The sequence below is a fragment of the Ranitomeya variabilis genome, chromosome 4 (genome assembly GCF_051348905.1).
Source record: "Ranitomeya variabilis isolate aRanVar5 chromosome 4, aRanVar5.hap1, whole genome shotgun sequence".
In the NCBI taxonomy this organism is placed as follows: domain Eukaryota; kingdom Metazoa; phylum Chordata; class Amphibia; order Anura; family Dendrobatidae; genus Ranitomeya; species Ranitomeya variabilis.
Window position 1 is genome coordinate 397,417,461 of NC_135235.1, and position 11,617 is coordinate 397,429,077.

The following is an 11,617-nucleotide window of genomic DNA, read 5'->3' on the forward strand; positions in this document are numbered from 1 at the left end:
ACGCACCCTTAGATGTCCATACGGTTTGTGTACTGTTTCCTTTATCCTTTCTATGATATCCTGTTGCTGGTTCTCCTTTGATTGCAGCTCATTCCTTGGGGGTTTCAGAGTTGAGACACATTATTGTTAGGTTTTCAGTGGGTTTCAGTGGGAGATCCTGCTACAAATAATGGGTTTGTCAGTAACAGGTGACTCATTTTATTGCAAAGGAAAAAAATTAAGACAATACTAAATGGTAGCCAATTAATGGTCATTGGATGAGTGTAGCAATGTATGAATCCCAGCTCCTAGCCAGACACATGGAAATTATTCTTGGTAGAATATGAAATCTAACGTCTTTTTTTTAACTTTTAGATTGTGCTGATTTTGGCAGCCATACTGCAAGTTATGGTTGGGATTGGACTCATTTTCACCACATTTTCAGTTTCATTACCCAGTGGAATTCCCTTCTGGGGCCCAATCATTGTAAGTATGAAATTCTGAGTACATTTTATCATGTGAGTCCTTGCCAGTGATTTAATTTTCCTAGTGCCACTATTATCAATGAAAGCAAAATTTGCAGATTTGAGTTTTTATTTTTTTACCTTAATGTATGTATTTGGGGCTACAAATAATTTTTCCATTTGGGTTTCATAAAAAAATGTTTGCTCTATTTGCCTTCTATAGCCTCTATGTTGCGTATTGTTGGCCGCACAAAGTGCTAACTGACAATCCATGAGTCATCCCTTGAGTTTGTTACTCTTTTATCTGTGTTTTTCTGAGCTCCTATCAGCTGATTTATGACTACAGACCACATCAGGGTTGAATCTGCAAATAAAAAGTCAAAAGATGCAACATGAAACCCAAATGCAAAAATGATTTTTAACCCCAAAAACATGTATTTAGCCCCTTCACACCCGAACCTTCCTGACCAGACCAAATGTTACAATTCTGACCATTAGGGTATGTGTCCACGGTCAGTAAACGCTGCTTGTTTGACGCTGCGCAGAGCTGCAGCGTCAAACACGCAGCGTCCAGATGTTCCAGCATAGTGGAGGGGATTTTTTGAAATCCTGTGTCCACTATGCGTGGAAACCCGCACGCGGCGGCCCTGCGACTCCAGACATGCTGCGCGTCTTTTCAGATCGCAGCATGTCCGTGTTACCTGCGGCGATGCTGCATCGCTGCAAGTAATATCACAGGGCCCTATGGCGAGGGGTGCGATGATCCCGGATGTGTACAGTTAACACATCCGGCATCATCGCGTCCCAGAAAGGGGGCGGGGCTTAGCACCGAGCGGCTTCGCCGCTCCGACGATACCGCCGGCCATCCTGAACGTGGACACGCACCCTTATTAATTTATGTGTTAATAACTCTGGAATGCTACAAGGTGATACCGAGACTGTTTTTTTTTTCCCCCGACATATTGTCCATCATGTTCGCGATAAAACTAGGTTGATATTTTTTGCGTTTGTTTGTGAAAATGACAGAAGTTTGGTGACAATTTTGAAAATGTAGCAATTTTCCAACCTTTAATTGTTATGCCCCTAAACTAGATTGTTATATCGCACAAAATAGTTAATAAATAACATTTACCACATGTCTACTTTACATCAGCATAATTTTTGAAAGACAGTTTATTTTAGTTAGAAGGGTAAAAAGTTGAGCAATGTCTTCATTTTGCAGCAGAATATACAAAGCCACTTTTTTTAGGGAAGTGACTTTAAGGGGCTTATGTGATAGAAAAAACCCAAAAGTGAGACCATTTTAAAAACTACACCCCTCAATATACTCAAAACCACATTCAAGAAGTTTATTAATCCTTCAGTACTCAGTAGCTTCCCAGGAATGAAAGAAAACTTTTACTTTTTCCTACAAAAATGTTGATTGAGCCCCAAAATTAGCATTTTCACAAAGTAACAGGAGAAAAAGGACCATACATATTGTAGTGCAATTTCTACGTTGATACCCCATATGTGGCGGAAAACTACTGTTTGGGGGCACGGCAGGGCTCGGAAGGTAAGGGGAAACATTGGACTTTTGGAATGCAAAAATTGGCTGCAATCGATAGCGGAAGCAATGTCGCGATTGGAAAGCCCATGATGTGCATAAACAGAGGAAACCCCCCACAAGAAAGCAGGAGTACACCTGTGGAGATAGAACAGGGAAGCTGTGCATCTGTACTTAGAGGTTATTTAACAGCAGACAAAGCATCGGAGGAACACAGGGACTGAATCTGGCCAGGTCGCTTCAGAGGAGTGATTTCAAGCCCTGCAGCAAAAAGCTCGTAAGCACTGTGCTCATTATCTAGAAGATGGGTCACCGCTGATAGACAGGGTAATTTGCAAAGCTACTGGCTTTTCCAAGCACTTTCTAGTATTATCAGATGATAAGACAACCCCTTTAAGGGACAATTTTTAGAGTTGGCACCTTTAAGTAGCATTTATTTCTCCTGTAACATATTACTTGACAGCTACATTTTAGCCTCATGCGCAGATATAGAGATTCCCTATTCTGTATGTTGCTTTATGATGCCATTTTACAGTTTATTATATTTACAGTAATTACTAATATTCCTTTTTTAGTATATCATAGCAGGATCCCTGACAATAGCAGCTCAGGCTAAACCTAGCATCTGCCTGGTGAGTAAACTCATAAAGAGAGATATTTATTAGTTTTACTATATTATTATACCGTTTTGACGCTTTCATGCTCGGGGTTATACGTGATGCTGATCTGAGCAGCGTCTCTCTGTCCGTTGCTTTCAGGGTCTGTGATATGGAAACCAGAATCTTTACCAGAGATGTTTATCTGCCTAAAACCAGTGCAAAAATAACTACAATAGTCTCATTGTTGCAATACACTTTGTTAAAGGGACACTGTCAGCACAGAATGACTGTTCAAACCAAGCACAGGTGCTCTAAGCATCGGGGCGGGGCCAAACATTTAAACACACCTCCCACTGACTTTTTTTCCCTCTATCTCTATCCCTCCTCTTCTTTGATTGACAGCTTTGGCTTCATAGAGCCAAAGAGGGGTGGAGACAGATGGGAAACAAGCAATTTGGAAGGTACTTCAATGTTTGACAAGTGCCTGTGCTAGGTTTGAACAGTCATTCTGTGCTGACAGAGTACTTTATATAAAATCTTGCACAATTAAAAAACATATTTATAATCCACTTATTCGTAACAACAATTACAACAACAGGTATGATATAGTTATCTGTAAATGGAATAAATAAGAATGTCAGAGCTGTTTTTTTTTCTGGATATGTTATAATAAAATTATCTTTTACTTATGAGAAGGCAAAATTGCACCTAAAAGAACACAGCTTGTCTCACAAAAAATAACTCATATGCTAAAGATTGTGGAATAAAAAGAAACAACATAAATAGTTGACCATGGGAATGTGAAAAGGTGTTATCAGGACTGTAAGATTTCTCTTACTGAGTGTATTGGGGGACACTCGCTTGGCACGGGATTAATGTAGCCAGGCACAACTTTCAAACAAAAACAGTCCATGCGGTTTATTAAAATGCCATAAACCGGGTTATGCAAAGTTCATTACTTATAACACATAAAACACAACAGGCACCAACAGTCTCTTTGGTACCTGACGGGAGCTCCAGCTCCACCAGCCGTCTCCGTTAACCTCTTCTGGGTAAGCTGCCTAACGGGGATCACCAACTTGCCTGGTCAATACACAGTAGTCAGTCCAGACCTCACCGAAGGACTCCAGCTTCCCCACACTCCGTTAACACTCTTCTGGGTAAGCTGCCTAACGGGGATCCCCAACTTGCCTGTCCGGCACACAGTAGTCAGTCAAGACCTCACAGAAGGACTCCAGCTTCCCCACACAGTAACTGTCCCTGGCTCCGCAGATCCCGGTCCTCACCTCGTGCTATTCAGGCATCCGGTCCACCTCGCAGGACCTCCCAACACCCAGGTAGCCGGGACCCCGCCTGGTGGCCTAGTCCGGGTACTCTTCAGGACGTCCTTCCCCAGCCGGGAACGTCCAATACCCAGGCCACCCGAAGCCAAGTCTCACGGTCTCAGGTGCTTGCAGGACCCTAGTCATTCCTAGGACAATCCAGCACCGACCATCTCAGGTGCTTGCAGGACCCTAGTCATTCCTAGGACAATCCAGCACCATCCATACATCAGGTTCCTCGGTTCCAGGTGCTCACAGGACCCTAGTCATTCCTAGGACGATCCAGCACCTTCACCGGTCAGGTCCATACACAGGAACCACACAGGACCTACCGGACACACCTCTCAGCTCCAGACACAGGAAGCTCACAACGAACACTGACCCACACCCTGGTCACGTTACATACTGGTAACCACTCCCCTGGGTGGGAGTGTGTGTGTGTGGCTAGTCTGACCCTCCCATCTCTCATGACTAGCCCTGCCAATCTCCCATGAGAACTATACACATAACACAAACTCTTGAGGGACTACAGGTCCCAGCAGACCAACTTGCAATCAGATTGACAGTGCAGAGTAACCTCCTCTGCAACACACATATTGGCCATTTACAATCCTGCCAAACTTTCTCTCTTCACCATCACGCCTCCAAGCGCATACTGGGGAGTTCATGCAGCGCCCCCTACCTGTTACAGGGGTTACTGCATCACATATATCACATATCCCCCCCCTCTGTTCACACCTGTAGGGTTGAACACCTGTCAAACACCTGGAATCTCGAGACAGGTCACGCACACTACCTTGCCCTACCAGTCGAGAAGACCGTCTCAGTCGGTTTTGAGCAACACTCACAATCACACCCTTGTTGGGTTTACCCCGCCCCCAGCGGTCAACACGTATGCCTTGAGCTTTGGCCCTTAAGTCACAGTCTGTCTGTATCACCAAACCTTTAGTCACCTCACCACATTTTCTCTACCAGGTCTCCCACCTAGGTCACTCAACACTGAGTTAACTGAGGAGTTACTGCCTCCCACTCTTCCTTGGCGATCAGCCATTCCACTATTTGGAGGTTCCCTTTTGTTCCCTTTTCCTTGGGAAGAAGGCGGCCGCCATCCTGTGTTCTGCAGCTGTTTATTGACCCGCTGTCTGTACAGTCTTAGCTGCTCTATTTCTTTCAGGTATGTCACGCGATACCCTAGGAGCATCCTGATATTCCTTAGACTCTCCTTGGACCCGACAACAAGGAATGGAACCATCCCATCTTCACCCACCTGGGCCTCATCATCAGCCGGAATCCTCAGTCTCTTTACACCGGATATATTCACCATCTCCTGCATTACTTTCCCAAATCTACCACTGATCTTCCCCACCAGATTTCTGGGTACTCACACTGTGTGTTCCACCAAGCCCAGACGACTTTGAGCTTTCCTGGCTTGCTCCAAACGTCGAGTGGCTTCATTATTCCTCAACAGGATCATCTGTTTTGTGCGGAGGCACTGTAGATGCATATCCTTCAGGACAGCTACCCGCTTCACTGTGACTTCCTTAGTCGACAGTATCACCAACTGTTTCATCTCTAGTGCCCAATGCACACTACACGCTTCTACTGCCTTTTTAAAGGCTTCATGCACACCCTCACCGGTACATGCATCTTGCGCCTCTTCGGGTACATCTATCACACACTTGAAGAGTGGATTCTCACTTTCTTCAGGAACGGATGGCCCCTGTTTTGCCATCGACCTTTCCAACAAGACCTCTGTCACAACCGGGTGACTATCTTGTTCGGCTCTTAACGCCCACTCTTCTTCAGCGTTACCCTCTTCCAGACCCCTGGTCAAGATGGGCATTAGCAGATGTGAGTCTTCGACCAGCATCTTCTTCTCTTGTAGAAGACCACTTAATGCTTCTCTGAGCCCTTTCACATCTTCCCTTAAGGCTTTGTTCACACCTTGCCAGGTTAACAGGTGACCTCTGAGCTCCGAGACTTCCTTCTCCAGCTCATTCACCCTGTGCTCAGCCTCTTGTCTCAGGACCCTTTCTCGTTCGACATGTTCTTTCACTGTCTCTTTAATCAGCTCTATTTCAGATGGGTCAGTTTGCTCACCCACACTCTGCCTCTTCAGAGATCTTCCTATCAAATCTTCACAAGGTGCAACTGGTTCAGCCCCTTTGCCTTTTTTATGTCTTCGGTGACGGGAGGAAGTTTTGCTACTTATTCCAGAGTCAGTCTTACTGCGCTCTTTTCCGCCTTCGTCACCGTCTGAATGGGAGTCACCACCACCCGATCTGTCATCCAGGAACCAGCCGTCCCTCTCTGTCTGGGTGTCAGCTCCACTTATTTTATCCACCAGACCACTACCAGTCACACTGTGGCACACTTCAGGTGGCATGTCCGTAAGTTGGGCACGTTTATCATTTTCTCTGGTCATGCCCACCTTAGGACTGTCAACTCTAGGGGGCGCATTCTCACTAATACTACCACCCATCCACATAACATCCACAAACACTTCACCCTTTTTCCACCAGTCCCACAGTGTTACCAAATCTTGTCCTATTACCATAGGACACGGCAAGCTCGGGACTACAACCACCTCATGGTATGTGGAAACATCAGCTGCGGTAATGGAGAGAGTGGCTGCCTGAAGACATTTAGTGTCCCCAGGTGATACAGAACTTCCTGGAAGGGTTCTCAGCAAAGACGCTTCTCTCCCCGGGTCTAACAACCCCTGCACACGCTCTCCATTCAGCCAAAAAGGACACAGACGTGGCTCCTCACTGATTGCCAGCCAAATAGGACATAGTCGTGACTCCTCACTGATTGCCACCCCTTTTTTGGCTCCGCCCCCTTTTTGGACAAGTGCTCTGCTTTTTGACACCACCCCTGTTCGGGATTCAGCCCCCCTTCGGGATTCCACCCCTTCTTGGGCCACTACCCCTGTTCGGGTTACCGCCCCTTTTTGGGACTCTGCCCCCTTTTGGACAACCATCTCCGTTTGGGTCACCGCTCACAATTAGGGATAGTTCCTTCCCTGGGATACACCCCGTGGACTTCCCCACGGCACTCAGACCCCAGTTCACACAATACACTAATGTGACTCTGGCCCTTTAAGAGTCTGCAAACAGAAAAAAAAAGTCCCTCTTTTTTTTCTTTTTTTTTCGACTCTTCACCAGCACCTGCTGGCACTGCACGGCTCCACCGCTGCCGCTTGTCACCTTCGTGACCCTGCCGAGTCACAGCAGACGCTTGTCACCTTCGTAACCCCGCCGAGTTACAGCTAGACGCTTGTCACCTTCGTGGCTCTGCCACAGCAATTAACTCCATGTGTGCCACCTGGATCGCTGCCAAAATTCTCCACCACATGTAAGATTTCTCTTACTGAGTGTATTGGGGGACACTCGCTTGGCACGGGATTAATGTAGCCAGGCACAACTTTCAAACAAAAACAGTCCATGCGGTTTATTAAAATGCCATAAACCGGGTTATGCAAAGTTCATTACTTATAACACATAAAACACAACAGGCACCAACAGTCTCTTTGGTACCTGACGGGAGCTCCAGCTCCACCTGCCGCCTCCGTTAACCTCTTCTGGGTAAGCTGCCTAACGGGGATCACCAACTTGCCTGGTCAATACACAGTAGTCAGTCCAGACCTCACCGAAGGACTCCAGCTTCCCCACACTCCGTTAACACTCTTCTGGGTAAGCTGCCTAACGGGGATCCCCAACTTGCCTGTGCGGCACACAGTAGTCAGTCAAGACCTCACAGAAGGACTCCAGCTTCCCCACACAGTAACTGTCCCTGGCTCCGCAGATCCCGGTCCTCACCTCGTGCTATTCAGGGATCCGGTCCACCTCGCAGGACCTCCCAACACCCAGGTAGCCGGGACCCCGCCTGGTGGCCTAGTCCGGGTACTCTTCAGGACGTCCTTCCCCAGCCGGGAACGTCCAATACCCAGGCCACCTGAAGCCAAGTCTCACGGTCTCAGGTGCTTGCAGGACCCTAGTCATTCCTAGGACAATCCAGCACCGACCATCTCAGGTGCTTGCAGGACCCTAGTCATTCCTAGGACAATCCAGCACCATCCATACATCAGGTTCCTCGGTTCCAGGTGCTCACAGGACCCTAGTCATTCCTAGGACGATCCAGCACCTTCACCGGTCAGGTCCATACACAGGAACCACACAGGACCTACCGGACACACCTCTCAGCTCCAGACACAGGGAGCTCACAACGAACACTGACCCACACCCTGGTCACGTTACATACTGGTAACCACTCCCCTGGGTGGGAGTGTGTGTCTGTGGCTAGTCTGACCCTCCCATCTCTCATGACTAGCCCTGCCAATCTCCCATGAGAACTATACACATAACACAAACTCTTGAGGGACTACAGGTCCCAGCAGACCAACTTACAATCAGATTGACAGTGCAGAGTAACCTCCTCTGCAACACACATATTGGCCATTTACAATCCTGCCAAACTTTCTCTCTTCACCATCACGCCTCCAAGCGCATACTGGGGAGTTCATGCAGCGCCCCCTACCTGTTACAGGGGTTACTGCATCACATATATCACAGGACTCTTTTACCCTCACATCCACATAGAGAGGTTGTACTGTATCTGCCACTGCAGAATACCTCCATTAACCTGGACAACTTCCCCTGATGAACTCCCTGAACAGGGGAGGAAACGCGTTGGGAAGGGAAGACATATTATCCAGGGAGGCTACATCTATCATGGGCACCACAAAGTAGGCTCATACTTGGGTACTGCCCTTGTGAGGGCGGGAGTCTTTTGCAGAGGGCACGACAGGGAAAGTAGGCCCCAAATCCTCCTCCCCCAGTCCTCCTTCTTTCTATAATTTGGTCTCATAGATCCTGGCGCTATATGAACCCTTGAAGAAACCAGGAGACAACAATTGTGTGAGATTGTGGCATTTTATTAAGCGCACTGGTAATCACGAGCACTTTTTGTATTTTTTGATGTTATTGGTTTTATGTATACATATTAAACCTTAAGTTTTAACTAGTTTAGGAGCTGGCTATGCTGTATTGCGTACTTATATTGGTCAGATTAATCCAGACAGATTGTTCGGATTTTTGGTTTGCTGAGTATACATGTTATCAGGACTTAGGATGCCAGATTTGTGAATCCTCACATTGCATGCACTGCACTCTGTGACGATTCTCTGTTGCCGGTGGATTCTTATTTGATGGCAGGTATGCAATTTGCATACTTCTGGCCACATTCCAACTAGACGTGTCCTGCCTCGCTTAATGCAATCTTATTGAGCAAGGCTTCACACGTCTAGTGGGCATGTGACCGCATGTATGAAAATCACATACTTGTGGTCACGCGCTCATCATTCTGGATGCCAGCACAGGAGAATCGCAACAGTGCACTGTCCATGCAATGCTAGGATTCACAAAAAGTGACAGATTTGTACACTGAAGCCAGACAAGGACTTTAAGTTACAAACTGATCTGATTCTCCGTTATGTTTTAGGCTTTCCTTAGTAGACAGTATATTTATGCTATTTTTAAACATGTGAATGTTTATGTGCATATTTCACATATGCCTAATTGTAGATGTAAGAGGTGCAGCAAGCAGTGGTGCTACTCTGTAAATAATTGTGACACTTAAAGAACCACCTGAAACTTTTTTTTTCCACAAGGAAAGTGCAATTTCAAAGCTGTTTCTTGACAATCCAGAATTCTTGCCCTAGGTCAGAGCTACTTGTTTTATCAGTAAGTAATTCTGCATTTCACGGTGCTCATACTCCATGTGCATCCTACGGAATAATTTCTTCTGTGGGAAAATTACCTCTGTAATTGGAAATGCATCTGACTACGACTACACTGCAAATACAGCACTATCTGTCTATATGTGCTGACCACAGAAGGTTAATAGTTGGAAATAGGTGTGTTATGCTGTTTTCATAACTCCTGTTGAAATAAATAGAAGCTACAGAAACATAGCACCACAAGCAATGAATCCCTAAGATGGGAATGACCCTTTAATTTAGCCAAGTTCATAATACTACAATCTCAGTTCTAAATGTGAATGAGACATGATGTCACTGTCAATACATAGGCCTCGAGTTGTTTTCATCCCAGCCATAGCCAGAAATTGAAAACCCAAAGCTATGTATATGAAAAAAATACTAAAGGGAACCTGACAACCCAAAGGAAGCATGTATCAGACACTGGCTGCATGATTTCAGACATGTATGTTTAAATCTAAAAAACTGGTGTTTCAGAGAACAACATACTTTAATAGCCACTAGTGACCGAGCCACAAGAGAAGCACAATAGAGATAAAGAGATAGGCGAGTCCCAGTGACTTCTTTCCACCCGCTGCACTGGAGTGACAGGTCTCTCCCTATACATGCATGCAGAGAGAGTCCTGTCAATCACTAGCAGTGGGCGTGGAGAAGCCATCAGAAACCAGCCTATCTCACTAGTCTTCTGTGCAGCTCATCCTCGGTGACTATTAAACTATGTTCTTCTCTGAAAAGCCACAGTGCTTCACAGTTAAACATACATGGCTGAAATCATGCAGCCAGGGCCTGATACATGCTTCCTTTGGGTTGGGTTCCCATTAAAGAATAAAAATCATACATTAATATGCTGTTTTTTATTACTTTTTCACTTTTTTCTTCTACAGATAAAAGGATCTCTGTCCATGAATATATTGACAATAACATTTAGTGTGATTGGACTAGTGCTGACATGCGTAGACCTGGGGATCATTTGGTGTTACCCAAGAAGATTGTGCCGCAGTAGAATTGTAAGTCCAAACTTTTGCTTTTGGAATCACTGGAATTGTTGTAGTTTGTCAGACCGTCAGCTTATTGTCCAGCCTAAAGTTACGTAGTAACTTGCTCAACTCGGAGGGGTCTTATGATGCTGGATCGAGGAGTTAGGGTATGTGCACATGTTGCAGATTTGCCTGTGGAATTTTCTACACAGATTCTGCATTTCTTGGCAGAAAACGCAGGTAAAAATCCACGCGGATTTGATGCATTTTTTATGCATTTTTTGTGCGTTTTTGATGCGGATTTTCATGCTTTTTTATGCAGATTTGTATGCATTTTTGTAGGCTAAATAAAGATCTATTACACAGGTCAACAAAAAAAATTTTTTTTTCTGGTGTCCAAAATATTTTAATGAATTTGGAGTATTTTTGGGGTGCTGATTCTGAATATGCTATCAGTTTTGCCAGATTGGCTCAAGTTTTTGAGATTTTTGGTATCTTATTTATAGCACTTGTTGGTAAATGCGACGCATCATCTCATTAATTTCTTTGGATTAGTACTTGAACTGAGCAGTTCTCAATATAGTTTTGTGTTAATTAGTGTTCTAAAAGTTTGTTCATAGCTTGATTTTTGCACTAACTTTATGTTGTTGTCTGTTTTCCAGTGAAAAGCATGAACTCATCAAGAAGAAGTTGTCTTAATGATCCAGACTCATTCTGTTACATTTGTGGTGAATACACACTGCCAAAACATAGAAGAAACATAACAGACTTCGTTAAAAAAAGTGTATTTTGCCTATTTTGGGGTTATGCTTGGGGACCAAGACAAGTTTTGGGCACCACACATAGTGTGCAAAGCATGTATCGAATTATTACGAAAATGGAGCAAAGGACAAAGAAAAAGCTTCAAATTTGATGTTCCAATGGTGTGGAGAGAGCCAAAAAATCATCATG

The 11,617-nt window shown here is 45.2% G+C and overlaps 1 long non-coding RNA gene across 1 annotated transcript; it reads left to right on the forward strand.

Moving 5' to 3' along the window:
- The first annotated feature begins 354 nt into the window (after positions 1-354).
- On the forward strand, positions 355-10,696 carry LOC143768953 (uncharacterized). Its single transcript, XR_013214141.1, has 3 exons — positions 355-465; positions 2,565-2,621; positions 10,574-10,696. It is a non-coding gene; the product is annotated as an uncharacterized LOC143768953 (long non-coding RNA).
- The last annotated feature ends 921 nt before the right edge of the window (positions 10,697-11,617 follow it).